Below are 5,421 nucleotides of genomic sequence, written 5' to 3'. Positions count from 1 at the left end.
GACATAAAAATATCAGTTTTAAAATCTCAGCTATATAGAATGTACATTAATATTTATACCTTGAAATTAGGAATACATTTAAATTTATGAAATAATATACTATAAACAGCAGGGTTTTTTTCCCCAATCTTTAGCAGGAGCTAATACAATCCAGTGTTTACCTGGCTTTGAAAGGGAATGAGTTGGCTTTGTATAATAGGATGCACAGTGTCAGCTAGGTTGATGTGATTATCTGCATGCCTCACATGACAGACCAGTCAGGACCTGAGCCAATCTGATTTACCTAAATGACAAACTATTTATAAAGGTGTCTAGAGTTCTCTATCTTTTAAAATAATCACCCCTCTTCAATCACCTTCAGACAGCTTCTTGAGTATTCTTTGAGGATTAGACACCAAAGCAGCTATATAAAACTGTAATAATTGTAATGCAGCCGGGTTGTGGTCATGCATACCTATAATCTCAGTGATTTGGGAGGCTGAGGCAGGAGAATACCAAGTTCCAGGCCAGCCTCAGCAATTTAGCAAGATACTTTCTTAAACAAACAAACAAAAAAGGGACAAAGATGTTGCTCAGCACTCCTGGGTCCAAACCCCGGCACAACAAACAAACAAAAAAAGTAATGCACCCCATTACTAGGAAAAGCACATTTCATCCTAGGAAAGCACATTTCAAAGGTTAATCTGACACTACAAACAGCAGTTGCCACTTATATGGCAAAAAAAAAAAAAAAGCACTTTAAACCATTTTAGTAAATTTCTTACAGAAAAAAAGAAGATGTGATTCTGATGGTCAATAGATAAGTTTTAAATAACTGATCTCCATAGCTACTAGGTTAGGGAATAATACAGCTTTTTTCCTTGTGTCCCTTTTTCATCTTGGATTTAGTTGTCTTCTGACCAACCGAAGGATAGGGAATACAGATATTGGGCTAGAAGAGTCTGTATAGATGTATCTTTGTGGCTGGAGTTGAGGGATTGAGAGACCAAGAAGATATCTTTGTCAGTCAGAGGAAGAGAATAAGAAGGAGAAAAAGGAAGAAAGAGTGGGAAGAGAAGGAGCACCTTGAATCAGCAACCTCACCACAGAGTCCCAGAAACCTGTTCACTCCCAGGCTCTGTAGTGCATAATCAAAAATGGCATGGGCATACTCTCTGTCGAGATCCATATCCTGGGTATTTTTTTGGTATTGGGGATTGAACTCAGGGGCGCTTAACCACTGAGTCATATCCCCAGCCCTTTCTATACCTCTTGCCTCAGCTTCCCAAATGGCTGGGATTACAGGTATGGGTTACCACATCAGGTGAGATCAGTATTCTGGATATATGCATGGATGGATCTCCTGGACACTTTTTATTCCACATAACTCATTGTTACTGGAGGAGGGAAAGCAGACTGGCCTTGGGAGAATATTTTCTTTCTGTAATAAACATCAGAATTTGTCAGAGCAGGAACTCCTACTTCTCTTGTAAAAATAGTATTGAGATCTGGATCCCCTTTCTTTAAAATGATAGACCCAACAGTGGCCCGGGAGGCTAGGGCAGGAGGATGGTAAGCTCAAAGCCAGCCTCAGCATATTGGCAAGGCACTTAGCAACTCAGCAAGATCCTGTCTCTAAATAAAATAAAATAAAAAAGGGCTGGGAATGTGGTTCAGTGGTTAAGTGCCCCTGGGTTCAATCCCTGACACCAGAAAAAAAAAAAAAAAAGAAAAAAAGAAAAAAAAAAAGTAGACCAGAGTCCTCTCACTCACTGGAGTTTGCCCAATATTAATGTTGTCATAGTTTCCATGTTAATGACATCCTCTGAAAACTTGACCTGCTGTGATCTGGACTGTGCCTTGGATCTTCTGAGTACTGGCAGATGTACTAGTTTCTCTTTAAGCATGATTCTTTTCTGGACGCAATTCTGAACTTAGACTTTTTAAGGACTTTGCACTCCTGTATGGTGTAGAAAAGCTCAACATTCCTATGTTGCTTATTTTCTCAGTCTTCTGCCTTTAATTCCTCAGAGTTCACAGGGAATATTATAATGACTTCAGTTTGCTTTTTTTCATCTACTGAATTACTGTGATATTAGACAAAGCCAAGAATCTATGGAATCCTGAATGTGTTGCTCTGGTTTCAAGTCTGACAAACACTCCAGGGAATCTTTGTGCCCTGTGTTTGATCATCATTATATTTTAAAGCCTATGGTTCAGATCCAGTTCTTGGAGGCTTGCAGGGCTTGGCTGGTGCCATATGCAGAATCACTCCACTCATCTTGAGACTGTGTCATTCAATACATGTTGGATTGGTAGTTTTTATTTGCAAGGCTCTGATTGTTTTGCTTTACCTTGTCTTATTTTTAACCATGTTATCAAATATTCAATGTGGATTGGCTCAAATATCCATCTCACTGGCTGTGGCTATAGAGGTTTGTGTCACCAAATCTAAAAAGGAGCTGTCATATAACCTTCATGCTCAGCCTATTTTCAGGGTCTTCTGGAGTTTTATGCTGTACTCTGCCTTCTCAAAATTCTTCATTGACAATACTTAGTTCTTGTCCCGAGAGATACAGATCATGCATTTCTGATAAAGGGTGATATTATCATTGCCTGAAGGGTCAGGAGGCTTGAAGTTCAGAGCAGAGGATAAGAGGAGAGACTACACTGATTCACTGACCAACTGCTTTTTACCTATTTGGATACTTTTTCTGGAGTGTCTTGAGAAAGTCCAAATTGGAAGAATTTGAGGCATAAATGACTTTACTAAGCCTGCATTTTTAAAGTTTTTTGTACTGGAGTTTAAACCCAGGGGTGCTTAACCACTGAGCTACATCTCCAGCCCTTTTTAATGTTTTAGTTAGAGACAAGGTCTCACTGAGTTGCAAAGTGCCTTGCTAATCTGCAGAGGCTGGCTTTGAATTTGCAATCTTCCTGCCTTAGCCTCCCAAATTGCTGGGATTACAGGCATGTGCCACCGTGCCCAGCCAAGGCTGCATGTTTTTGACCAACAAATCTGATCTGGTTTGGGAAGGAAGGGCCATTCCAACAAAGAGGATTTACATGGGACACAACAAACAAACAAACAAAGCCCTTCCCCCTTAAACCCCCCCAAACCAAAACCAAAACAAAACAAAAAACCATACTTCTGTAGCACACTAGTGCTACCTGTTATAGGTTATCTGATCATGATCAACACCAATATGTTCCCCACAGGTTCGCAGTGCTTTGCATAGAGACTCAAAGCTGTCACAGCAGAACAGGTGCTTATTCTTCATCCTTCACCTTGTTCTCCTGCAACTGTTTCACACTCAAGGTGGCAGAAGGGTTTCATGTGCCAATGGTGCCTCTCAGCTTCTGTGTACTCATCAACAAAATTATCTCATCACATGATGAGCACAGTGGCTGAGCTGTTTAGCACAGTGCCTGCCACAGTGAATCTTTCCATTCTGATAAAAATAGATGAGGTCGACCAGCAGCTCTTTACCAGCCAAACAGACAAAAGAAAATGGGCACCAGCATGCTCCAGGGCCCATTTGAGAGGCAGACACTGCAATTTTACCCACGTTTATCTTCAACCCACACTGCTCACACATGGCTTGTGTAACTGTCCTGGAGAAAAGTTTAATCATTCCTCTCTCAAGTGCTTCTTTCTTCTGCTGAACTCTGAACACTTGTAATTCTTTTTTCTCCTCTTCATTCAAAGGCTAACAACACCACACCTCATTATGTGATGGCAACTGCTACCAAAGACCTTTAATGTGATGCTTTCTCCAAGCTGTTAACACAAGGAAAAATTTCCTTTGGTAGGAAAAATAGAGCTGGATCTGCTCTGATTTAAGCCCAGGGGACCTAGCAGCATTTCACCTGGGCACAGCTAGAATCACTATCTGGTAGGGAACTTTTCTGACCCACAAAGATGGATTAGCTCATTTGGCTCCATCTCCAAAGGCCTACCCATTAAGTTGAAAAGCCCAATCAGCCTATTCCATTTCCAGAAGCCTCAATGAGTGGATCCTAGATGTTGTAACCTCTCAAGTCTTGAACTTTTCCCTGGAAGCAGTGGGCTAGTGTAGAAAACTCATTGGATTCTGAAGTTAGAACTGGGTTCAAATTCCAGTTCTGAGTAAGGTTAGGCAAATTCTATAATCTCAATTTCCATATCTGTGAAATGGATATGCAAATAGAAATGTACTGAGCATGAATAATAGAAACCAGTAAAGGGCCTGGTGTACACTATCTGTTTAACAAATAGTAATCCTCTTCTTTTCTATTTTTCTTTTATGTGGGGACTGAACTAGGCCTGGTGTTGCTACCTCAGATGAAACACCAGGATCACCATTCTCATAAATGGAGTATTATATGGGGAGAAGGACACCTAATTTTTTTGTTGTTGTTCTGGAGATTTAACCCCAAAGCACTTTTCTACCATGTTACATCCCCAGGCTACCCCCTGCTTTTTTTTTTTTTTTTCTTTTTTTGAGACTGTGTTTCAAAATTGCCGACCTTGCCAAATTGCTGAGGATTTCATTAAATTGCTGAGGCTGGATCGAATTTGTGATCTCCTGCCCCAGCCTCTTAAGTCACTAGGATTATAGGTGTGTGCCACTGTGCCCAGTGGATGCCATATTTTTTCCAAACCCGTGTACATTTTGTTCCACAGCCTAGAGCAGTAATTCTCAAACTTTGCCACAAATCAGAATTCCCTGAAGGTTTGTTAAAACAAAGATTGCTGAGGCCCCAACCTAGAATTTTGGACTATATAAAAGGTGGCTTTGGAGACGCACCTCCAAATGAGCCAGTCTGCTCACTCCTCCCATCATTCTGACTGGCTAACTCCTATTTATCCTTCAGGTCTCAGCTTTGATTTAATTTTCTCCAGAAAATCTTTCATAATCACAAGTCCAAATTAAATATTTATTCTCTGTACTTTCAAACTTCTTGGGCTTGCTCACTCAGGGTATTTCACAATGCTCTGTAATTGTCTTGCTACTTGTCTGTATCCCCTAGTAAACAGTATCTACTGTGGAAAAGAGACCATGTCAGCTATTGAGGGCTATGTGCATTTCCAATTCTTTGTTCAGTACCTGGTACATTGTAGATGCTCAATAAATGCTTATTGAATGAATGAGTCTTGCTGTCATAAATAAGCAGATTTTCTCTGCCTTGCTCTTCTGCCATGATATGCTGCCTCACCTTGGGCTTAGAGCCATGGAATCAGCTGACCATGGACTGAAACTCTGAAACTGTGAGCAAAAATAAACTTTTCTTCCTCTAAGTTGTTCTTGTCAGATATTTTGGTCACAGATTAATGTAAACAGGTCAATAGTGTTGTTCAAATCTTTGATATCTTTACTGATTTTCTGCCTATTCCATCAATTATTGATAGAGCTTTTATATATTTTTAGATTATTTTATATAATAATTTTATATATTTTA

The 5,421-nt window shown here is 40.0% G+C and overlaps 1 pseudogene; it reads right to left on the bottom strand.

Annotated features, from left to right (window-relative positions):
• Positions 1-835: 835 nt before the first annotated feature.
• Positions 836-5,195, bottom strand: LOC101970842 (prickle-like protein 1; annotated as a pseudogene).
• Between the last annotated feature and the right edge of the window lie 226 nt (positions 5,196-5,421).

This window comes from Ictidomys tridecemlineatus, chromosome 3, assembly GCF_052094955.1.
Source record: "Ictidomys tridecemlineatus isolate mIctTri1 chromosome 3, mIctTri1.hap1, whole genome shotgun sequence".
Classification (NCBI taxonomy): domain Eukaryota; kingdom Metazoa; phylum Chordata; class Mammalia; order Rodentia; family Sciuridae; genus Ictidomys; species Ictidomys tridecemlineatus.
This window is presented reverse-complemented; position numbering and strand designations above follow the sequence as displayed.